Source organism: Balaenoptera physalus (genome assembly GCF_965194825.1).
Source record: "Balaenoptera physalus genome assembly, chromosome: 2".
Taxonomy (NCBI): domain Eukaryota; kingdom Metazoa; phylum Chordata; class Mammalia; order Artiodactyla; family Balaenopteridae; genus Balaenoptera; species Balaenoptera physalus.
Genome location: NC_138883.1, coordinates 170423264 through 170450295, shown reverse-complemented (window position 1 = coordinate 170450295; position 27032 = coordinate 170423264).

The window sequence follows — 27032 nt, the reverse complement described above, 5'->3', positions numbered from 1 at the left end:
GCATCTTTGTGCCTGTGTCAGCCAGGGCCACAGCAGGAAAAGAATTCCGCTCTGATGACTCAATTGAAGAGATTTTAATGAGACAATTTCAGGGGTGTGTGCAGGGTTAAAGGTACCTACAAAAGATGCTGAAGCACCCAGAAATGTTTAACTGTGGGAAGCTATTACCACCCTTAGGGCAGAAGGGGCAAAGGTGGGTGGTGGGTAATGTGACCAGATTTCTGTGAGAGCTGGAACTCTGGATAGAGAGGGACACCGCTGCTTCTATATAGGAAATAGGAACAGACTAGCTCCTTTTGCCACCGTCTCCGGCTGATCCCAGCCCTGGCTGCACCTCACTACTGGCCAGTGGCAGAGGTGCTCAGGCTGTGTGGTCCATCGGGGCAGCCTGCCTGGTATGAACAAGGCAGAGAATAGCAGGTTGGGGGAGGAAGGTGTCAAATGGAAAACAGCCAGTGCAGATAGCGTCCCTCCATAATAATTCACTAGAACTACTATATAATAGGGAAAATATTGGGAGAAGCCTAGATTTGCATCCTTTTCAGGGGGACTCAGCTACTGGAGTGCCAAAAGATCTTGCTGGTTATATAAAAATTCCTCGTCAAACCTGAAAACAGCATCAGAATTTCCATTTTCGGGCTGACGGTGCAGTTCAGGCACAGATGTACTAATACAATCTGCTTTGTAGAATTTGCTGTATTAAATACATGTATATTGTATATCTTCCATCTTTGTCTTATCAACAACCTCTTTCAAAAATGCTTGTGGAGTAACTCAACTTTATTTCCTAAACCATCTAAAATCTGGTACATTCTTTTGAAAGAGTAGTATTGTTAATTTATGGAAAATACTTCGAATATAAATTGAGTACTATTATTTAGGATCAAAGCACAGTGGCTAGGGATTTGCTATGTCACCTTTTTTTCCTGTTTAGTATACACAAAATTATATGTCTCCTTCTCATTCTAGCTTCATTGCATCTGTCACATCACAAATAATATGATCAATCACAGAATGTCCCTATGGTCAAGTGCATTGTTTTTCTAAATCTGGTATTTTAACTGCTTTTCATTTTATAACATGAACAGCAAAATTGGTTATAGACCCCCAAAGTAAACCAGATTAGTAAGTTGTTGTAAGAAGAAACATCACTTTGCAAATGAAAATTTCACCAAGTAAAGTTTCATTGAATCCTACCCTTTATAAGGACAGCATGCCTCCAGTTAATCTTCAGATACAATTGTTGCCATGCCTTTGGCTCTCTTGATGTTAGAATTACATCTAATGAGGTTAACTCTCCTTTTGATATCATGTGAAACAAGCTATTTACACAGTTGTAGCTATAATGACTCTGGAGACTTTATGCTTCTCGATATTTTTTATTAACATTGTAACATCTAGGACTAAAAGTAAAATATATTTTACATTTTAAATATTTACTTGGTCCTTTTATGATCGGTAATTTTATAATCGCATGTGCCTTCAGAGAAAAAAAAATTTTTAAGTAATTTAAATATACCTTTCCTTGAAACACAATGAAACTTTGTAAATGGTTTCTACTTCAAGAAAAGTCCACATTCACCTTTCCGCTTTTCCCGAATCACGTTGGCTGGTAACTCTCATGTACACACTCCCACACACTCCCACACACACACACACACACACACACACACACATTATAGCACTAGAATAAAATAGATGGGGCAAGATCATACTGATGACCCAGAAACTATATACTTTCTATAAAATAAAAACAAAAGGATCATTTTGCAAAACACCTAATTATAGATGAATGTCCTAAGACCCAATTCAGGTCAAAGAGGGGACCTCTGGATAAGGTGAATAAACACATTTTCTGAACTAAACTGCAGCAAACTTCCACCTTGAGCCTGCTCTGGAACATTCTGCAAGCCTGGGGGCTGTGCTCTGCTCTTCTTGTCCAGGGTGCAGCTGAAGCACATGCCACGTGTCGACTGGCAAATTGCTCCTCTCTGTGAAATGGGACCAGTCCCAGTGGACCCTCGCGTGAACAGCGAAGCTGGAGGTGCATGAGGCCGTCCTCCGTTTAACTTGCGGCTTTTCACATACCTTCCTCCAGTGAGCAGTAACTTGCCAGAGATGGCAAAGAGATCTCTCAAGTGTTCCTCCTGTAGGGATGCGTCCCCTGCTGTCAGCATGCCGTCAACTCTAACCCTAACCCTAACCCTAACCCTTCCAACATCTTGAACAGAAACATGCCAACCAGCCAACCATCAGGGCCAGAAAGCCACCTGCAGGCTCAGTGCCTACGTTTCTTCTCCATCTACTTTTTTGTGTGTGAGTCCATAGCTTTAAATACCACTGTGAGCCCATGACTCACAGACTAATATCTTTACCCTGGACGTCTCCCATCCTCGTATGTACATACCCAAATGCCTTGGCGACATCTATACTGTATTTGGATGTCAAACAAGTATTTCAAATATAGCATGTGCAAACTGGAATTCCTGGACCCTGCCTAAAACCTGCTACAGCCCAGCATTCCTTGTCTCAGTAATAGCTACTCCTCGCTTTAGGCACGTAGACCTAAAATCGGGGTGTCATCCTCGCCTCCCGCCTTTCTCCCGTACGCCACGTGCGAGATATCACCAACTGCCATTGTCTTCAAGTACATCTAGAATCCAAGCGCCCCTCGCTGCAGGCACACTAGCCGCATCACCATTGCTGTTCCTCTGATCGTCGTAATAATCTTCTCGCTGGTCTCCCGGCCTCCACTCTCGCCTTCTTGCTATTATTCTCAGCATGACAGCCCGTGTGATCCTCTTACAATTAATCAAATCAGCTCATTGTTTTACTCAAAACCTTCTGACGGCTCTCCATTTCACTCAGACTAAAAGCCACAGTTCACAAGACCTCAGATGATTCAGTCTTACATCGATTCCCATCCCCCGTTCTTCTCCCCTCAGTCACATCACTGCAGTCACAGTCACCTCCTTGCTGTTCCTGGAACATTCCAGATGCATCCCGGCATCGGTCTCATCATACCTGTTGTTCCCTGTTGGCTTCCTGGCTGCTGCTTCACCAGTTTCAGGTGGGCTTCTGCTCAAATGTCATCCTCTCAGTAAGACCCACCCTGACCCCGCTGTTCAATTACAGTTGCAACTTCCCTTCCCTGCCAGCAATTCCAACCCTCCTTACTCTGCTATTGTTTCCCTAGCACTTACCCCCTGTAACACATCAGAATATTTATTTATTATGTGTATTGCTCGTCTTGTTCTCCCCACCAGAATATCATTTCCCCATGGCCAGCGATTAGTATCTATTTCTTTATCACTGTTTTCCAAGTGCCTAGAACAGTGCTTAGCTCACGGTAGCTTACTAATTTATTAGATGCAATAAATATTTGTTGAATGAATGAAATGCAGGTCCCCAAAGTCAACCTCCATCTTCAAAGGGAAATTCAACAGTGGCTCACACAATTCCTGATGGCCCCTGGTACTGATCAGCTTAGCCACTGATGCATAAATGTGGATAAGACACTTTTGATCATTTGTGGAAAATCAGCAACCTGAAAGAGGATAATCAAACTAAATAAGCAATTAAAATGCTCCCTAAAAACAAGCAAACAAACCACAAAAACAGACAGTGCAGAAACAGGACATAACTTATTTTTTGAAAATAATTGTGGGGACTTCCCTGGTGGCGCAGTGGTTAAGAGTCCACCTGCCAGTGCAGGGGACACGGGTTCGAGCCCTGGTCCAGGAAGATCCCACATGCCGCGAAGCAAATAAGCCTGTGGGCCACAACTACTGAAGCCCACGTGCCCCAACTACTGAAGACCACGTGTGGCAACTACTGAAGACCACGTGCCTAGAGCCCATGCTCCGCAACAAGAGAAGCCACCGCAATGAGAAGCCCATGCACCACAACAAAGAGTAGCCTCTGCTCCTGGCAACTAGAGAAAGTCCGCACACAGCAACGAAGACCCAACACAGTCAAAAATAAATTAAAAAAAAAATAAATAGGGGCTTCCCTGGTGGCGCAGTGGTTGGGAATCTGCCTGCCAATGTAGGCAACACGGGTTCGAGCCCTGGTCTGGGAAGATCCCACATGCCGCGGAGCGACTGGGCCCGTGAGCCACAACTAACTGAGCCTGCGCGTCTGGAGCCTGTGCTCCGCAGCAAGAGAGGCTGCGACGGTGAGACGCTAGCGCACCGCGATGAGGAGTGGCCCCCGTTTGCCGCAACTGGAGAAAGCCCTTGCACGGAAACGAAGACCCAACACAGCCATAAATAAATAAATAAATATATTAAAAAAATAAATAAATAAATAAAATAAATAAATAAATAAATAAACTAATTTTAAAAAATTGTGAAACTTGGTTTCAAGACTGTTACATCCGTAAAAGAACAGGCTGCAAAAGGATCCACTGAGAACCAGAAAGTCTTCTTGGAATTTAGTAAATTCTAAACACTAAAACTTAAAACTCAATAAATGGCTGAAATTCCATAACAGATGCTCCAGGTAACTGAATTGGTAATTTGGAATCTCATCTTGAACAATTCTTCCCTAACTTAAAAAGAAAACAAGATGAAAAGTAGGGAAGAGGGCTTAAGACAAAAAATACAAATCAAGAAGATACAGTGCAGATGTATTAGAAGTATCAGGAGAAGCTAATAGAGTAAATGGTGGAGAAGTATTAAAAGAAAAAAAGAAGAAGAAAAGAGGAAAGAAAGAAAGAAAGAAAGGAAAGAAAGAAAGAAAGAAAGAAAGAAAGAAAGAAAGAAAGAAAATCTCTTAAACTGATTATAGACTTGAGTTATTATGACAAAAGTATCCACGAAGTACTAAAAAGGGAGAGAGTGTGTTAAAGTTACAGAGAATTCACATTCAAAGAATCAAGAGAAATTTTTCCTGAGCTGAAGGTAGACTTAAATTATTAAGGAAAAAGTGTGCCCTAGTCTTCTGAGTAAGATTATTAATAGAAAAGCCTATATTGATATCTCCTTGTCAAAATTCTATAAATAGAATAATTTAATTTTCTGGAAACAAAAATCGTTACCTGGCTGAGAAAGAGATTCAAACTAACGCTGGGTTTCTCAATTGTAATTGTGAATACTAAGGAAAAAGTCAAATAGTTTTAACAGAGTCCTGGGGAAGAGTCTGTCTACAGATGTACAGGTTTAATATATGCTTCTACACGCTGACATAAAAGTCGTTAGTTACTCTCTCACTTCATCCCAGCTTATGAGTGGCTTTGACATATATACACTACCAAATGTGAAATAGATAGCTAGTGGGAAACAGCCGCATAGCACGGGGAGATCAGCTCGGTGCTTTGTGACCACCTAGAGGGGTGGGATAGGGAGGGTGGGAGGGAGACACAAAAGGGAGGAGCTATGGGGATATGTGCATATGTAAAGCTGATTCACTTTGTTATAAAGCAGAAACTAACACACCATTGTAAAGCAATTATACTCCAATAAAGATGTTAAAAAAAAAGTAGTTAGTTAATGTTTATGTGAAACCTGTTTTCCAACTGCCTTTTCTCACATAAATGTATTAAACTGAGTTAAAGGAACTCTTCCAGAAAGGAATTATTGTGATCGCTCTCCTCTTGGGTAAGAATTCTTAATCATCTTAGACTTTCTATGGACTAAAACACCATAATAAAATGTATTAGGAAGGAAATCCAAAAGTATAATGAAACTATGCTAGATCTTAAAACAGAAATAAGCGTACTACATTATATTTATGCACTCAGATATAGCAAGTTTGATTCATAATTGCTAACAAATCTTGTACATAAATTTGAAACAAGATCTATGTATTTAACAAATGAAACCTGGTTTATATTAACAATCATGTGGGAAAGTATGAAATAACTGTAATTGAAAGAACGAAGTATATATTTATATATATATTTTATATATATTATATATATATATACATATTATATATATATATATATATATATATATATATATATATATATATATATATATATATATATATAAAACTTACCAGTTACTGGGAAGTTTCCCTTACATTTTTCATTCCTCTAATTATCCCGTGGAATTATTTCCACTGTCCTGGGATTCCCTTATCTTATCCATTAATAACAAAGTAAAAGACATGGTTAATGGGCAATTATGTTCCCGGGGATTTTTGCTTTTGCAGCTGATGTATTTCACCCCATCTTATATTCCCAAAATCATAAAAGATTCTCAGACATATTATTCATCAGTTATTTCCAGCTACTTATGGCTTTAATGAAATGTCTATTATTATACCACTAGGAGAATATATCATTTCAGAATATTTATTTTATATCATATATATTGGAATCCCCCTAGAAAGAGTGTGGGTAGAAAAATCATTTGTACCACTATGTATATCATTATAAAGCAAATAAGAAAAGTCATTCATATTATGCAAATTTTAAATATTCAAATCGAATGACGTAAGTTTAACTGATTCTATTTCCTACGATGACGGCTGTCATACTGACTAAAACACATTACACATAAATGTTCACTAACTTATTTAGCTTCATAACAGTCACACATAAATACACACCTATACACATACCACCCTTCCTAGTTTATAATTCTTTTTTTATTTGTTTTGTCTTTATTTTTTAAAATCTTACTGGAGTATAGTTGATTTAGAGTTGTGTTAGTTTCAGGTGTACAGCAAAGAGATTCAGTTATACATATATCTATATATCTGTTCTTTTTCAAATTCTTTTCTCATATAGGTTATCACAGTTCTTAATTCAACTGAATTAAAGTCAATATTTTAAAAATTTCACACATACTCATTTATACAAAATAGAGATTATTGTATATACACTTGTGTCACAATTACTCAATACTTCCTGATGTAAGGTGATTGGATGAAAGAATCCATAGTTTTACTGATTCACTCGAAACATTTAGGTGAAAGATATACTATAAAATCAATACAAAATTGCTTGGGGAAAGAATAATGTGTCAAATAGTTTTCCATCTAAACGTCTCCTGTGATCATTTTAGGTAGGCAACCTCACATCAATCCCGGCTTCCTTTCTCTATATGGTGTTAAGAGTTTCCCGGTGCTAGAACACTTTTTTGAACCAATGTTCAGGTAAGACCTTCATGCTTCTCGACAGTTTCGTCTGATCGTTGAATACCCACTGAGTGCAGCCTTTGTTGTCTTTCCATTAGAAAGTAAGTCTAACATCCATACTCAGTGACAGTCGCCATCCCCATCAGATACTTTTCACTATCTTCCAAGGTAGGGGAGAGGTCACCAGGTGTACATTTCCTATTCTACATTGTTTTAAAGCTCTCCTGGCTTGTAACAACTACTTTCATATCTTTTAGCTTCTCTAGTAGCAGTCAATCTCTTGAGATTTCTTTGAAAGCAGTATCCTCAGATTAAAATCAGTTCTTTCAGTGTCTTCACTAAAAGAAGTGAAAGGAATTAGGTGGTGAATATCATCTAGCTTTGCTGAAAATATTGCCCATTACTTCTGAAGTGATGCAGGCGTTCTGCGCTCAGACACAGCACACACCGTGTGCTTTCCTCTGAGGTCAGCAGCTCAAAGCAGAAAAGCACGATACTTTCCTTTCAGTTACAATAAATTGACATAGAATGTGTGCCAATTACAAAGGTAATTAGAACATACCATCCTTCCTCTGCTATCCTCCTTGAATAAACACTTAGAAATCCACTTCCTATTTTGAAAACAAAGTTCCTCAAAGCACATGTTCCAAATGCTTCCCCAGGATATTTAGAGAATTGGTGATGCCGCCGACTGAGAGCTGTGATTTGACACTGGGGAATAGAATAAGCTGTGGAAATTTTAACTGTTGCAACCTTTTGTTCACCTAAGGTGGCTAGATAATGTACATGTACAAGAGAAGTAGACAAAGAGAATTTGCAGCATGGAAAAGACGCTGCCTTAACAGACAGCCCAGTATCAATCCCCTTATTTTTCTTTCTACATTTTTAAGTTTCCCCAGACATACACTTCTTTCATCCCACAAAAAACCATTGAGCAGCTACTCTGTGTCAGACAGCACACATCCTAAAGACGCACATTGAGCAAAGACAGGACTAGTACTTTTCACAAGAAGATCACTGGTGCCCGAGTGACACGGAGGCAGTGCCGGGCATGACCGTCACCATGGGACACACCCAATGCACACAGTGAAGCCCATTTAAATGTATCCGGATCAGCAGCCGGGAAACCTGGTATTAAGAGACCTTGGTAAAAAGGTTAAAATGTAAATTTGGGAAATTTTTCTCTCTCCAAAAGCTGCCTATAAGATGATTTCTACAAAGTTCTAGCAAATCCCAGAAACCAGAGATAAACAACTTTCCCACGAGATCCATAAATTATGAGAAACACTAAACTGAAGAAAACTGCCAAGTTTCCAAAAGTTACATATTTTTCTAAGCTTTATCTGAAATTCTGATCATACCATGAGGCCAGATAGAAAATTAAAAATAACCTATCCATGAACCTTGGATGTCACAGTTGTCTAATATTTCCAGTAGGATTCTTAGACAAGACTCAGTTTTGTTTTTAAGAGGTGTATGTGAAGTTAACCAGTTTTGTTTAGCTTTCATCTGCTTTAAAGATAATCCTGGACTTAAGGTTCAAAGTTGGGTCCTCCCCTTGTACCCCATGGCACACTGGGCATCCTGCAGCGAGGGGGTCTGCTTGCCTACTGCCCCCTCCTCAGGACAACACCTGTGTGAAATCCAGGTCCACGTCTGTCCCAGCCACTGTAACATGTCCCCGTGCCTGCAAATATGAAGTGCTCAAATATTTTTGAAACAATAAATTAATGTGCACTTTAAATTTAAAAAAAAAACTGTCTAGGTATCAGTGACTTAGTATCTTACTCAAATAAAATTAATTTTGTTTAACATACCCTTAAGAATTTATTTTCATTTTCATATCTACAAAGTATCAAAGTCAAGGTAACTAATGTCAAGGGCATGGCTCTAGACTCAAACCTCCTAGATTAAACCCTGGTTCCATCTGTGACTTCAAGTCACTTCTGTTACTTCAAGGCACTTTCTGTTAGAGGACTCCTGAGCATAAAATCAGAGAATTACTGTAAAGTATTTAGCCCAATGCCATGTTAGCTGCTAATTTTGTTTGCCGGCCACTATTTGCATTAACAAAATAAAGCATAAGGCAGTCTCCACCACACGGGGGTCAGAACTGCCCACACCATTAGCTGATGTCTGCAGTCTTTTCACTTTTAGGGTCTTTGCCTCAAAACTGATCGTGGGTCTATGCCCAAAATTAGACATATTTTTCCTTCGTTCTATTGTCTGTTTAGATGCAGTTGCTGCTTTAGAAGTAGGAACAGACTTTAATATTTAGAACAAATATTTCTCTAGCCAGCTCCATGTCCGATTTCTGCACACATCTACAGAAACCCCGAAGGGACAAATCTACAATAATCGACTTTACCTGAACCACAAAACACCGTGCTATACATAACATGCTTTCCTTCACATGTTTGTGTAATGTTGGTGGGTGCAGCTTTACTTAGGGTAGTTTAACAATTCCACATCTGGAAAATGTATACACAAAGATGCTAAACATGGCGCTATTTAATGTAGCAAAAACAATTTAAAAGCTAAACAGCTATCACTTAGCTGTATTAAGAATTTAACAAAATCATGCTTTGTTCAAGGCTTCAGAATGTTTAATTAATTTATTATGATCTTATATATATTTTTAACATTTATAATGAGGAAGTCTTTATCTTCCCACACAGAAATGTATTTTAAAACTACATTTTAGTAGTAGGGCCTTGTTCCTAAATCAATACAAGAAAAATAAAAAGAGAAAGCAAACAAAATAGCAATGTTTCTGGAAAGGTGTTAGCCAAACTATTAACTTACAGGTGTTCATATGTTTTAATTATATAAACATTATTTAAATTATTATTAACTATAACTATTGCTTTTTCTGATAAACAGCCACGTTTGGAAGCCAGTGATTTACAGACAAGATCCTCACTTACCCGTCTCTATAGACCTTATTGCAGTGCAATAAATATTTGTTGGATAAATATAAATATATATGAATAAATGAATGAAGTTTTGAACAGCATCATAAAAATATCACACATTTTATCTGGAGAAAAGGCAATTAATCAGCAATCATGGTAAATAAGAAAACTTGATATGAACATTGTGAGCCAAGATCCCCTTTGAGCTATTTCTTTTTTTAATTTAATTTAAGTTAATTTTTATTTTATATTAGAGTATAGTTGATTTACAATGTTGTGTTAGTTTCAGGTGTACAGCAAAGTGATTCAGTTATACATAGACATCTTGAATAAAGTTTAGAAATTGATGGAGGTGTGTTTTGCATCCTCCCTTTTCTCCCACTCGATTTCACATTCAAACACTCAGGGTTCTCCTATTCTCTCCCACTTTTAACAAAACCTGCTTTCAGGAAAGTATTAGGTACCTGTCATGTCCACGTTGACATGAATCCTGTGCATTGTTCCCCGTCCCAGGTGTCGTGGTGAGCTTTAGCTTAGATAATCTCCTTCTGCTTTGTACTCAGGCTCTTTGGTCATCAGACTCCAAAGTCATGCCTATGATGTAAAGCTGGCTGATGCAACTTGCTTAGAAGACAGCAGCTTATGCATTAATGCTGTGTTTGAAATGGACGTGAGTAGTTGGCTTTCAGTGATGTGCTTTAAAAAAATTGGTGGGTTATGTTCACATAAGCAGCCTCAACCCCAGTGCTTAAACCCCACTGATGGGAGAAACGGTTCAGTAACTACCTATGTGGTCCCTGCAGAGGATATTGGATGATTTGACCCCTGACACCTGGCCACTCTCACCAGAGGTGAGCCGGTCTGGAGCATGTCCAGCCGGCTCCATGGGAGAGAAGGCGTAAAGGCTGTGTCTCAAGGCCAGTCTAAGGTCACAGGACCCACAGCAGGGCCCAGCTTGTTATGCCCTCACTGGAGCCTTTTCTGAGCATTCTGTGTGGAATTATAGCCCCTCAGCCACTAGGATTTCCTGTTTTCCTTTTCCTGCCTAATTGTCTCCATAGCACTCATTAGCAAGTGACCCCTTCCATATTTTTTATTCATCTTATTTATTGTCTTTGCCTTCATGGAAGCAGAAGCCCCACGAGGGCAGGAATTTTTGTTGTTTCATTTGTTGCTGTGACCTCAGCGCCTAAAACTGTCTGGCACTTAGTAGGTGCTCAATAAATATGTTTTAAATAAACAAACTATTGTCCAAATATTTCATAATTGCCATAAATAGTCCTCGGCTTAGTGTCTGATGATGGAGGAAGTTAAATCAGTTAGTTAGGAGGGGCAGGAAGCTTGGCAGAGAATGTGACCGTCGAGGGTGGATGATTGGCAGGAATCAGCCAGGCAGAGGGTGGGGGGAGGCACATCTGGTGAAGTGCCAGCATGGTGGTGGCTGTGAGGCCAGAAATCTGTGGCCTGGGACCAGAAAGAAGGTGCCTGCTGCCGGAGAAGTGAGCCACGCAGAGGGCAGGCTGAATCTGGATGGACGTGTGGATGAGAGCCAGACGTGAAGGGCATGTGGGCCATGCAGGCATCATGGAGTTTGTCCTACAAGAAATGAGGGGACAATTCATCATTTTAAGTAGAAAAGTGGTGTGTCCGGGACCATGAAGGGCCTTGTTCCTAGTCAGCACTTAACGCATTTGCTGAATGAATGAATGCATTAACAAACTTAATCACCCCATTGAATTTTAGTATCAACTGTAACTGCATAGACACAGGCAGGGGCTGCAACCTAATTCAGATTTTTCACCCCACTCTGGGGTAAGTTTGACTACTATCTTTGCTGTACTATTTGTCTATCGTTCTGTAGCAAATGAGCCCAAACCGTAGTGACTTAAAACAATAAACATGGTTCTGACTCAGGGTCTCTCATCAGACTGCAGACAAGATGTGGTCCAGGACTACAGGCGTCTTAAGGCTTGGCTGAGTTATCGGATCCACTCCCGAGGCAGCTGACTCACACAGCTGGCAAGTTGGAGCTGAGTGCTAGCAAGAGGCTTCAGTTTCTCCCCAAGGCTTCCTCCTCTACATGGACCCTCCACCGACTGCTTGAGCATCCTCACAACATGGCAGTTGACAGCAAATGTTGTATCCTCTTCAGGACGCAGTCTTGGTAGTCACAGAGCAAGCATCACATCATTGCATTCTATTCATTAGGGGTGAATCACTAAGTCCAGCCCACGTCCAGAGGAAGGAGAATCAGATTCTACCTCCTGAAGGGAGTTGTGTCAAAGATTTTGTGGGAAAATTTTAAAACCACTAGAACTATCCTAAAAAAAAATCACCGTCTTTTGGGTACCTAGCAAATGTCAAGAGCCGCGCTATTTTATATACACTCTCAACTTCATCCTCCAACCTGCGTCTTGCAGATGGGGAGACTGAGATTCAGAAGGTTCACTGACTTGTCAAAGTATCAAGGCTGGAAAGTAGCAGAGCCAGCACTTAAATCCAGTCAGTCTAACTCTGATTCCAAAGTGGTTTCTGTTTTGTCCCACAACCAGCAGACCTTCACCTTTTCCCCAAACCACACACAGAACCTTAAGAAAAAACTTGGCACTCTGATCACATATAATGCATCATCTATTTGTTTTAAACTATCTGTTACTCAGAAACAATGACCACTGTGTCGCAAACATAAAATTATATTAATTTGAACTTCACTATTTAGAATTCACGATAATCATTAAGGCTTATGACATCACTTAAACTTTTTAAACAAGTTGATGGTATAAACATTTCAAATGTGATCATTTTCACAGACACTGACAATGCAAAATTCAAAATCACAGTTTCGTTAAAGCAGCCTTAGCAAAATTCATACGATCTAAAACTTTGTGGATGAGAATTTATGTCTCTTCCCCTACTGGAAATGATTAATGCGAATATTTCCCCTGAGATAAACACTTTCACTGGTTCACAGTTTCCAGCTGATTTTCTTCTTCGTTCCCAAAGATATATGGAGGCTTAGATTTTATGTTTTTCCTATTTTTATTTAAATACGGTGTGATTGAGGATATCTCAATGCTCTGAATCCAAACTATTAAAACTAAGGTGCTAATAAATGTCTTTTTAGGGCTACCTTTGATACTTGTAAACATGTAAGAAACATAAGCTACAGCTGCACACAGAAGCCATTCTGCTGAAGTTGAGATGTGCTTCACTCAGAACGTGCCTGCTATTTTTCTTAAAAAGCTTATTTTAGAGAATCCTGCACATCTGTCTGGAACAAACCAGCTGACACAAAGGAAAATGCAATGGAACAGAGGCTCCCTAGCTCTGAGAGAATGAGTCAGAGGTGTGTTCCCCCGTCTCTAGCCTGTGGCAGGCACCTGCCTTCCAAATCAGCTCAGACCTATGTCTGCATGAGGCCCAGGCTGGCCTGGGAGAGGCCAGGGACAAGCCCATGGGCTTCTGGGATTCCTTTCAGGATCTCCCACTGGAAGTTTCCTATCTTCCCCAGAATGCATTTTCATTTTTTTTTTTCCACCAAGTCAGTGCTCTCTCTCCTCCCTGAATTTTTACCTAATTCATATACAGTACATATTCTGTCTCTTATTTTCTCTCTCATACGCTGTCTTCCACATCTCCCTTCACACACACACATGCACACGCACACACATGCACACACACACACAAACTCAGTATTAAGGAAAGCTCTGCTTCTGTCTGCCTGTTTTAGATACAGTATCTACTAATTTTGAAAAGAAAATCCTGACTCTTAATAGCTAACATCTATAGAAAGGGCCCACTATGTGCCGAATAATCTTTCAAGGGCTGGTTAAACACTAACTTAATCCTCATCAAAACCCATAAGGAAGGGAACACGATTACCCACATTATATCGACACGGCACCAAGGAACAGAGAGCAAGTGATACAGCTATTGTCACATAATTAAGAGTGGCAAAGCTGAGGTTCAAATCCCCATTCTTAGTACCTCTGCCCCAGCTGCCTCGCAAGCAGTCTCTGGCTGGCATGCAGGCAACACGATCTCTGAGTGCTAAAAGGGTTTAAACTTGATCTCCAGCGGACAGATCGCTTTTGCTCTGTCAGTTCTACACTTCAGGCAATTTATAATCCTATTACTACGTGGCTCATGATTCCATGGATTTGAATAGAAGATGGACCAAATCACACCCCTCAAAACAACTACACACAAGCCAGTGAAAGACTAGTATACATGGTATATGTTAATATCAACATTGCTCTCAGTGCTATAACACCTGATATGTGTATTTTACATCAGAGAGAAAGAAGCAATTTGACCCGAGCAACCATCCTGTGAAATGCTGGGGAGGAGGTGGACCTCTGCGTCTTTGGAAGCAGAGGGCCTGGGTTTGAATTCCTACCACTTACAAGTTACATGCCCTCTGTGCCTCGGCTTTCACATCTGTAAAATGGGCATCATAAAGATACTTATTTTGTAGGCTTGAGGATTAAAGGAGTTCATACATATTAAGCTACTGGAACAGTGCCTGACATGTCATAAGCTCTTCAACATGCTAGCTGCTATTCCACTTGAGCAGGAACTATTCTCACCCCATTGTTTAGATAAGAAGACAGGGGAAAAGAAGAGTTGGCTGCCTTGCACCAAATCCTACAGCAGGCAGCTAAACCAATGTTTGACTTCAAACCAAATATTCTTTTCACAACCCACAGTCTTTCAGAGAGGCTAACAGGAAACAACTGCATTTTACAAGTTGCACCAATAGTCTCACTGTGTCCTAGTCCCTTGCCATTCCACCCCCTAAAACACCATGTGATGGTGTCACTTCACCCGCAGAACAACCCTGGCGAAGGCAGTGACGTTGTTGATTTACCACGTACACTATTAGGAATTGCCCAATGATGCTAATATTTAATATTTCCCAAGAATATAAATTCCCCCAGATTGAGGTATACTATCCTAAATTATTAAATAGTCCACAGTGAATTCCTTCCTTCTCCAATGCCATTTTTAGAAATCCTGCTGAGTGGCAGCCTGTCATCAGAGGCGGCCATGGGATAAGAAGTGGAGAGAGGCAACCAGCCTAGGGGATGCTGACCTTTTGCTCTTGCCTGTGGCTGGGTGGTGACACCATCCAAAGAGCCCTCGTAGAGGCAGCCCATGGGGGAGGGGGTCCTGCTCCCCCAGGGCTGCAGGTACACACACGATCTGCTGATAAACCCCGAAGGAGGTGCCACCCCCCTTCCCAACATCTTTCAGGCGGTCGTGTGAGACACACTGTCCACTCTAAGCTGCTCGTGCCTCGAGGCTCTTGGTTTCACCTGTGCACAAATACGAGGGGCTGGGGTGGGGGGAAGGGATAGGAAAATCATCACTTTTCAGTGCAGCCCTGCATGAATCGTGGGTTCCTAAAATGTGCCACGTTCAACAGGTACAGAATGTGAAAGAGCGCAAGTTCTCCCCTAGAAGCTTACAGCCGGCTGGGGGCAACGCGACCAAATTCAATTTCTGCAGGAATGAATGGGATCAAAAAGAAGCTAAGTTAATGTGTAAACAGGAAAAGTATTTTGTAGAGGGTGGACCTTGAAATTTGACCTTAATATTGAGGAAAGAGTGGGTAGCAGGAGACTGACTGTTCTCGCAGGGTAAGACTGATTGTCAGGACAGAGGGTGGGACCCAAGAAGCTGATCCTCAGCTCTCAAGCCGAGGGGCTGTTTAGTGGTGTGGGTGTCAACGGTGAGGAACTGAAGATGCAGACGTGTGTGGGTGTGGGACAACGAATGGATGATTATTCAACGGAAAAGCAGTTTCACTTGGATGCCCTTGACACTAAAATGTCTTCAAAAGGCTAAGTTGAGACACTCCAAAAATTCCTCTTTCCCTTGGAACAGCTTCATGATGTGTTACCCAGGGCGTACTAACATCTTACATCTGAAAAAATGAACATTATATGTCTCTATAAATATTTCCTAATTCCACTTTCCATCGTGGCTAATCGAGCAAATGATATCTTTATTAATCAAATAACTTAAAGAGAGGGCAACCAAACATTCCCTGACATAGGCTTTAGCGATATGTATTAATTCAAAGCGGAGAGATGTTGCTTCTTCCTGTTTTTTAATCTATTTCTAAAAAAGCCTTCATTTGATTTGATACCTTTAAACCTATTTGAGGGCATGTTTTGCGTAGCTTTTCTTAGAGACTGGGTCAGAAGATTACCTCTCAGAACCAACTGGGAGAAGCATGGTATTCTCTAGACCACAAAAGAAAAGCACAATGTCGTAATATAAATAATAGTGTACAAAATAGAAACCAAGGGTCCTCGGGAAGATGGCGGAAGAGTAAGACGCGGAGATCACCTTCCTTCCCACAGATACAGTAGAAATACATCTACACGTGGAACTGCTCCTACAGAACACCCACTGAACGCTGGCAGAAGACGTCCGACCTCCAAAAAGGCAAGAAACTCCCCCCGTACTTGGGTAGGGCAAAAGAAAAAAGAAATAACAGAGACAAAAGAATAGGGACGGCACCTGCACCAGTGGGAGGGAGCCGTGAAGGAGGAAAGATTTCCACGCACTAGGAAGCCCCTTCGCGGGCGGAGACTGCGGGTGGCAGAGGGGGGAAGCTTCGGAGCCACGGAGGAGAGCGCAGCCACAGGGGTGCGGAGGGCAAAGCGGAGAGATTCATGCACAGAGGCTCGGCGCCGACCAGCACTCTCCAGCCCGAGAGGCTTGTCTGCTCCCCCGCCGGGGCGGGCGGGGCTGGGAGCTGAGGCTCGGCTTCGGTCGGATCGCAGGGAGAGGACTGAGGCTGGCAGCGTGAACACAGCCTGAAGGGATTAGCGCACAACAGCTGGCTGGGAGGGAGTCCGGGAAAAAGTCTGCAGCTGCCGAAGAGGCAAGGGACTTTTTCTTGCCTCTTTGTTTCGCGGCGCGCAAGGAGAGGGGATTCAGAGCGCCGCCTAAACGAACTCCAGAGAAGGACGCGAGCCGCGGCGATCAGCGCAGACCCCACAGCAACAGGGGCGCAGAGGGAAAAACGGAGAGACTCCCGCACAGAGGCTCGGCGCCGAGCAGCACTCACCAGCCCGAGAGGCTTGTCTGCTCCCCCGCCGGGGCGGGCGGGGCTGGGAGCTGAGGCTCGGGCTTCGGTCAGATGCAGGGAGAGGACTGGGGCTGGCGGCGTGAACACAGCCTGAAGGGGTTAGCGCACCACAGCTGGCTGGTAGGGAGTCCGGGAAAAAGTCTGCAGCTGCCGAAGAGGCAAGAGACTTTTTCTTGCCTCTTTGTTTCACGGCGCGCAAGGAGAGGGGATTCAGAGTGCCGCCTAAACGAACTCCAGAGAAAGGCGTGAGCCGCGGCGATCAGCACGGACCCCAGAGACGGGCGTGAGACGCTGGGGCTGCTGCTGCCGCCTCCAAAAAGCCTGTGTGTGAGCACAAGTCACTCTCCACATCGCCCCTCCCGGGAGCCTGTGCAGCCCGCCACTGCCAGGGTCCCGTGATCCGGGGACAAGTTCCCCGGGAGAACGCACTGCCCGCCTCAGGCTGGTGCAACGTCACGCCGGCCTCGGCCGCCGCAGGCTCACCCCGCCTCCTCTGTACACCTCCCTCCCCGCGGCCTGAGTGAGCCAGAGCCCCCGAAGCAGCTGCTCCTTTAACCCCGTCCTGTCTGTGCGGGGAATAGACGCCCTCAGGCGACCTACACGCAGAGGCGGGTCCAAATCCAAAGCTGAACCCCAGGAACTGTGCGAACAGGGAAGATAAGGGGAAATCTCTCCCAGCAGCCTTAGAAGCAGCGGATTAAAACTCCACAAACAACTTGATGTGCCTGCATCTGGTGAATACCTGAATAGACAACGAATCATCCCAAATTCAGGAGGTGGACTTTGGGAGCAGGATATATTAATTTTTCCCCTTTTCCTTTATTTGTGAGTGTATATGTATATGCTTCTGGGTGCGATTTTGTCTGTATAGCTTTGCTTTACAATAGCTTTATTTTACTTCACTATATTATAGCCTCTTTCTTTCTTTCTTTCTTTCTTTCTATTTTTTCTCCCTTTTACTCTGAGCCGTGTGGACGAAAGGCTCTTGGTGCTCCAGCCAGGCATCAGGGCCGTGCCTCTGAGGTGGGAGAGCCAACTTCAGGACACTGGTCCACAAGAGACCTCCCAGCTTCACGTAATACCAAACGGCAAAAATCTCTCAGAGATCTCCATCTCAACATCAAGACCCAGCTTCACTCAACGACCAGCAAGCTACAGTGCTGGACACCCTATGCCAAACAACTAGCAAGACAGGAACACAGCCCCATCCATTAGCAGAGAGGCTGCCTAAAATCATAATAAGGCCACAGACACCCCAAAATACACCACCAGACGTGGACGTGCCCACCAGAAAGACAAGATCCAACCTCATCCACCAGAGCTCAGGCACTAGTTCCCTCCACCAGGAAGCCTACACAACCCACTGAACCAACCTTAGCCACTGGGGACAGATACCAAAAACAACAGGAACTACGAACCTGTAGCCTGTGAAAAGGAGACCCCAAACACAGTAAGATAAGCAAAATGAGATGACAGAAAAACACACAGCAGATGAAGGAGCAGGGTCAGAACATACCAGACTTAACAAATGAAGAGGAAATAGATAGTCTACCTGAAAAAGAATTCAGAATAATGATAGTAAGGATGATCCAAAATCTTGGAAATAGAATAGACAAAATGCAAGAAACATTTAACAAGGACGTAGAAGAACTAAAGAGGAACCAAGCAATGATGAAAAGCACAATAAATGAAATTAAAAATACTCTAGATGGGATCAATAGCAGAATAACTGAGGCAGAAGAAAGGATAAGTGACCTGGAAGATAAAATGGTGGAAATAACTACTGCAGAGCAGGATAAAGAAAAAAGAATGAAAAGAACTGAGGACAGTCTCAGAGACCTCTGGGACAACATTAAACGCGCCAACATTCGAATTATAGGGGTCCCAGAAGAAGAAGAGAAAAAGAAAGGGACTGAGAAGATATTTGAAGAGATTATAGTTGAAAACTTCCCTAATATGGGAAAGGAAATAGTTAATCAAGTCCTGGAAGCACAGAGAGTCCCATACAGGATAAACCCAAGGAGAAACACACCAAGACACATATTAATCAAACTATCAAAAATTAAATATAAGGAAAACATATTAAAGGCAGCAAGGGAAAAAAAACAAATAACACACAAGGGAATCCCCATAAGGTTAACATCTGATCTTTCAGCAGAAACTCTGCAAGCCAGAAGGGAGTGGCAGGATATACTTAAAGTGATGAAGGAGAAAAACCTGCAACCAAGATTACACTACCCAGCAAGGATCTCATTCAGATTCGATGGAGAAATTAAAACCTTTACAGACAAGCAAAAGCTGAGTGAGTTCAGCACCACCAAACCAGCTTTACAACAAATGCTAAAGGAACTTCTCTAGGCAAGAAACACAAGAGAAGGAAAACACCTACAATAACAAACCCAAAACATTTAAGAAAATGGGAATAGGAACATACATATCGATAATTACCTTGAATGTAAATGGATTAAATGCTCCCACCAAAAGACACAGGCTGGCTGAATGGATACAAAAACAAGACCCATATATATGCTGTCTACAAGAGACCCACTTCAGACCTAGAGACACATATAGACTGAAAGTGAGGGGATGGAAAAAGATATTCCATGCAAATGGAAATCAAAAGAAAGCTGGAGTAGCAATTCTCATATCAGACAAAATAGACTTTAAAATAAAGACTATTACAAGAGACAAAGAAGGACACTATATAATGATCAAGGGATCGATACAAGAGGAAGGTATAACAATTGTAAATATTTATGCACCCAACATAGGAGCACCTCAATACATAAGGCAAATACTAACAGCCATAAAAGGGGAAATCGACAACAACACAATCATAGTAGGGGACTTTAACACCCCACTCTCACCAATGGACAGATAATCCAAAATGAAAATAAATAAGGAAACACAAGCTTTAAATGATACATTAAACAAGATGGACTTAATTGATATTTATAGGACATTCCATCCAAAAACAACAGAATACACATTTTTCTCAAGTGCTCATGGAACATTCTCCAGGATAGATCATATCTTGGGTCACAAATCAAGCCTTGGTAAATTTAAGAAAATTGAAATCGTATCAAGTATCTTTTCCGACCACAACGCTATGAGACTAGATATCAATTACAGGAAAAGATCTGTAAAAAATACAAACACATGGAGGCTACACAATACACTACTTAATAACGAAGTGATCACTGAAGAAATCAAAGGGGAAATCAAAAAATACCTAGAAACAAATGACAATGGAGATACGACGACCCAAAACCTATGGGACGCAGCAAAAGCAGTGCTAAGAGGGAAGTTTATAGCAATACAAGCCTACCTCAAGAAACAGGAAACATCTCGAATAAACAACCTAACCTTGCACCTAAAGCAATTAGAGAAAGAAGAACAAAAAAACCCCAAAGCCAGCAGAAGGAAAGAAATTATAAAGATCAGGTCAGAAATAAATGAAAAAGAAATGAAGGAAACAATAGCAAAAATCAATGAAACTAAAAGCTGGTTCTTTGAGAAGATAAACAAAATTGATAAACCATTAGCCAGACTCATCAAGAGAAAAAGGGAGAAGACTCAGATCAATAGAATTAGAAATGAAAAAGGAGAAGTAACCACTGACACTGCAGAAATACAAAAGATCATGAGAGATTACTACAAGCAACTCTATGCCAATAAAATGGACAACCTGGAAGAAATGGACAGATTCTTAGAAATGCACAAACTGCCGAGACTGAACCAGGAAGAAATAGAAAATATGAACAGACCAATCACAGGCACTGAAATTGAAACTGTGATTAAAAACCTTCCAACAAACAAAAGCCCAGGACCAGATGGCTTCACAGGTGAATTCTATCAAACATTTAGAGAAGAGCTAACACCTATCCTTCTCAAACTCTTCCAAAATATTGCAGAGGGAGGAACACTCCCAAACTCATTCTACGAGGCCACCATCACCCTGATACCAAAACCAGACAAAGATGTCACAAAGAAAGAAAACTACAGGCCAATATCACTGATGAACATAGATGCAAAAATCCTCAACAAAATACTAGCAAACAGAATCCAACAGCACATTAAAAGGATCATACACCATGATCAAGTGGGGTTTATCCCAGGAATGCAAGGATTCTTCAATATACGCAAATCAATCAATGTGATACATCATATTAACAAACTGAAGGAGAAAAACCATATGATCATCTCAATAGATGCAGAGAAAGCTTTCGACAAAATTCAACACCCATTTATGATAAAAGCCCTGCAGAAAGTAGGCATAGAGGGAACTTTCCTCAACATAATAAAGGCCATATATGACAAACCCACAGCCAACATTGTCCTCAATGGTGAAAAACTGAAACCATTTCCACTAAGATCAGGAACAAGACAAGGTTGCCCACTCTCACCACTATTATTCAACATAGTTTTGGAAGTGTTAGCCACAGCAATCAGAGAAGACAAAGAAATAAAAGGAATCCAAATCGGAAAAGAAGAAGTAAAGCTGTCACTATTTGCAGATGACATGATACTATACATAGAGAATCCTAAAGATGCTACCAGAAAACTCCTAGAGCTAATCAATGAATTTGGTAAAGTAGCAGGATACAAAATTAATGCACAGAAATCTCTTGCATTTCTATACACTAATGACGAAAAATCTGAAAGTGAAATTAAGAAAACACTCCCATTTACCATTGCAACAAAAAGAATAAAATATCTAGGAATAAACCTACCTAAGGAGACAAAAGACCTGTATGCAGAAAATTATAAGACACTGATGAAAGAAATTAAAGATGATACAAATAGATGGAGAGATATACCATGTTCCTGGATTGGAAGAATCAACATTGTGAAAATGACTCTACTACCCAAAGCAATCTACAGATTCAATGCAATCCCTATCAAACTACCACTGGCATTTTTCACAGAACTAGAACAAAAAATTTCACAATTTGTATGGAAACACAAAAGACCCCGAATAGCCAAAGCAATCTTGAGAACGAAAAATGGAGCTGGGGGAATCAGGCTCCCTGACTTCAGACTATATTACAAAGCTTCAGTAATCAAGACAGTTTGGTACTGGCACAAAAACAGAAATATAGATCAATGGAACAGGATAGAAAGCCCAGAGATAAACCCACACACATATGGGCACCTTATTTTTGATAAAGGAGGCAAGCATATACAGTGGAGAAAAGACAGCCTCTTCAATAAGTGGTGCTGGGAAAATTGGACAGGTACATGTAAAAGTATGAAAATAGAACACTCCCTGACACCATGCACAAAAATAAACTCAAAATGGATTAAAGACCTAAGTGTAAGGCCAGACACTATCAAACTCTTAGAAGAAAACATAGGCAGAACACTCTATGACATACATCACAGCAAGATTCTTTTTGACCCAGCTCCCAGAGAAATGGAAATAAGAACACAAATAAACAAATGGGACCTAATGAAACTTAAAAGCTTTTGCACAGCAAAGGAAACCATAAACAAGACCAAAAGACAACCATTAGAATGGGAGAAAATATTTGCAAATGAAGCAACTGACAAAGGATTAATCTCCAAGATTTACAAGCAGCTCATGCAGCTCAATAACAAAAAAACGAACAACCCAATCCAAAAATGGGCAGAAGACCTAAATAGACATTTCTCCAAAGAAGATATACAGATGGCCTACAGACACATGAAAGAATGCTCAACATCATTAATCATTAGAGAAATGCAAATCAAAACTACAATGAGATATCATCTCACACCGGTCAGAATGGCCATCATCAAAAAATCTAGAAACAATAAATGCTGGAGAGGGTGTGGAGGAAAGGGAACACTCTTGCACTGTTGGTGGGAATGTAAATTGATACAGCCACTATGGAGAACAGTATGGAGGTTCCTTAAAAAACTACAAATAGAACTACCATACGACCCAGCAATCCCACTACTGGGCATATACCCTGAGAAAACCATAGGTCAAAAAGAGTCATGTACCAAAATGTTCATTGCAGCTCTATTTACAATAGCCAGGACATGGAAGCAATCTAAATGTCCATCGACAGATGAATGGATAAAGAAGATGTGGCACATATATACAATGGAATATTACTCAGCCATAAAAAGAAATGAAATGGAGGTATTTGTAATGAGGTGGATGGAGTTAGAGTCTGTCATACAGAGTGAAGTAAGTCAGAAAGAGAAAAACAAATACAGTATGCTAACACATATATACGGAATCTAAGGGGAAAAAAAAAAAAAAAAAAGGCCATGAAGAACCTAGTGGCAAGACGGGAATAAAGACACAGACCTACTAGAGAATGGACTTGAGGATATGGGGAGGGGGTGGGGTGAGATGTGACAGGGTAAGAGAGTGTCATGGACATATATACACTACCAAATGTAAAATAGATAACTAGTGGGAAGCAGCCGCATAGCACAGGGAGATCAGCTCGGTGCTTTGTGACCACCTAGAGGGATGGGATGGGGAGGGTGGGAGGGAGGGAGATGCAAGAGGGAAGAGAAATGGGAACATATTGTATATGTATAACTGATTCACTTTGTTATAAAGCAGAAGCTAACACACCATTGTAAGGCAATTATACTTCAATAAAGATGTTAAAAAAAAATAAAATAAAATAAAAAAAAAAAAAAAATAGAAACCAGGGTTAAAAGCTGACTCTTACCAATAGAGGGCTATTTCACAAATGATAAAAGTCACCAAGACGTGATTCATAAATCTATATATTATTACAGTTTTCATTTTAATATCATTTCTTTGATGATTTCATAATAAAAATATTTTCTATTTTCCCCAAATAAAAGTAGAATGTGATTCACATGTGAGAGTATTTCATATATACATAGATTTTGATTTAAGGGAAAAATCCCTATAGGGGGGCATAAAAGTTGGAAAAGCAATATATATGCAGTAGAGCTAATATTCAATTTATGTACCCATTAAAAGAGTAAATTTGTACATAAAGTCCCTTGAATTTAAAGAATTTTATATAAGTACATTCTTAGTACTGCTCTATCTTAAAACTAAATCTTAAACACACACACGCACACGCGCACACGCACGCACACGCGCACGCACGCACACGCACACACACATCCCAAAGTCAAATGGGTAACTATCCAGTTAGTATGAGCTTCTCTTTTCAAACCCTGATCCTCTCCTCAGCTCACATTGACTTCATTTTTAGGATATTTTAGGCAAAAAGAAAAATACTTTTTGGCTAGCTTCTCAAAGATAATAGGCTCGTTTCCCCTCCCTCACATGACACAGCCCCAGGTTGCTTGGGCAGGGCAGGTGACAGGCTCAGTGTCACCTCTCCTTCCCTGATGATAATGATCTTTGGTACCAGCTTAGCTGCTTCCTCCTGAAACCTGGGGTGTTTCGCCTCAGGCTCTCTCTCTTCTTAAGGGAAATTGGACACAGCTTAAAGATTTGATTATTCTGACTTCCACAGCTCATTAAGATAGCACCACAAGCACCGAGTCCAAGAACCTCCACGAGTGTCCTGAGTTTGCATAGCGTTTAGCTTCAACTTCCGGTGGCTTGCATCTTCCCAGACAGTGGACCGCATTGCCCAGTGGTGGACATTACACACAGCATCTCTTCATTTGATTGAACAGAAATGGTCCCATTTCTGCTCATGCCTGGTAATTATTTCCTCCTCCTACACCCCATGGTCCCTTCTCATGCCACGTCAGATGAATAGTCAAAAAAGAAAAAGAAATCAAAAACGCATAACGCTGCATGCACAGGGCTAACAGGTGCTATAAGCAACTTCCCACCTCCCCCGTCTGTCAGCAGCATCAATATCTCCTCCATTGTGATGGGCTGGCAGGTACGATGGACCAGGGGGCCCAAGAGCTTCACCTGCGTGCCAGGGTCAGTCTTCATTGTCCTCTCCTACTGTGATCTTTTGACAGTTCCTCCAGAAAACACTTTTTTGAAAAGAGAGAGTAGGGACCTAATGCACCATCTGAGTTCAAAGCTTCAGTCAAAGTACATACACTGACAGTTCTTCCAAACCGTCACTTTTCCTTTGTTGATTGCTTTCCACTGGTATTTTTACTCCAGTCTTTCCCCCCAAATGGCAGCTCAGCTCCCAGAAACAGGACTGTTGCCAGCTCTCTAGTTGCCTCCCTTCCCGCCCTGGGCTGACCGCACAGGAAGTAAGTGCCCTGGTGAGGCATCACTCACCCATGGCAGAGTCAGTCTCCAGTTGCTCTGGAAAAATGAAAGAACTCAGATTTATCACAGCTCCAGCCTGCAGAGAGGAGAGCTTCAGACCCTGCCAGAAATATCCAGTCCCCAGACCAGTCGTGTTCTATTAGCTAATATGTTTAGATGATCGCTCAGTATCTTGGAAAGAAAAGGGAACAAGACCCCCTGATTTTTTTCCTGCAATTCCACACTTAAAGAGAATCCCAGACCAGGAGGCAGGAAGGTCTCCAGGCTGACCTTCTCTCCATTTCCTGCCAAAGGATGAGTGGGCTCCTGAGACCATCCAGCAGACCATGGAGGAAGTCAGGGTTGCACGGCTCCAAAAATCTCAAGGCTGAACAAGCTTTCTCCACTGGGACGGATCTTGGTGCTTCTGACCAGGTCATCGTTTAATGAGAAAAGACATAAATGTTTGAAATTTCACCATGGATTCAGAATTCAAAGGCAAGAGGGCAAAAAAAAAAAAAAAAAAAAATCTCCTTACAGACAACAAGCTTTAGAAATATACAGAGCTCCTATGTAGAGCAGCGATCTACCAGATAAGTCAGTAGAGAGCAGAACTTAAGAATTAGTCAAACACGGGGCTTCCCTGGTGGCGCAGTGGTTGAGAATCTGCCTGCCAGTGCAGGGGACTCGGGTTCAAGCCCCGGTCTGGGAAGATCCCACATGCCGCGGAGCAACTAGGCCCGTGAGCCACAACTACTGAGCCTGCGCATCTGGAGCATGTGCTCCGCAACAAGAGAGGTCGCGACAGTGAGAGGCCCGCGCACCGCGATGAAGAGTGGCCCCCGCTTGCCGCAACTAGAGAAAGCCCTCGCACAGAAACGAAGACCCAACACAGCCATAAATAAATAAATAAATAAATAAATAAATAAATAAATAAAAATTTAAAAAAAAAAGCATTAGTCAAACAGTGTTGGATGTGAAACAATTGGAACGTGGGCAATGTGGCTGATGTACAATGTAGTTCCAGGGCCTTCCCTATAAAGGGAAAGGAACCGAATGCCTTTCTAGTACTATCGTTTCCCACTTTCCCTCTGATGGTACCTTGGCTCATAAAAAAAAAAAAAGGCAGAAGCATTTATTAATTCAACAGAATTTTAATAGAACCACAAAAGGCAGCATTTATATGGTAGATTTGATCCTTATAACAACAATATGACCTATGAACTATTACGATTCTGTTTTAACCGTTGAGGAAACTATAAAAGGAGGCTTATTAAAGTCCAATTTCAGGTAAAAGTAATGGATCTGCCTTCTGCCTGGAATGGGAAAAGCAGGTGCTTCTTCCCTTCCCTTGAGAGAGATTTCAAAATCTCTGCTGACCAGTGCCCACTGACTTCGGAGGAGTGAATCCCACCGACCTCTTCAGCAAAGATCATCTTGGTTTCCTAAGTGTTCTTACGTCTTCTTCCTCCGTGTCTTAGCCTTTTCCCTGCCTAGGCACTAAACCTGAGTCTGGATCACTTTCTTTTTAGATGCTGTATACCACCTAATTAATGGTGACCTCAACTTGGACGGGCCTGTCCATTTTGCTCATATGTGTCTTTGTTCTCCAGATGGGGCTTCACCTGCCATGCACTCCCCAGTAAACACAAAAAACAGTCTGGAGGGTAAGCCTGAAATATTCATATCATCACCCACAAAGTACCCTCAAAGCTCACCTGATACGTTCCACATGTCCCCTCATCTC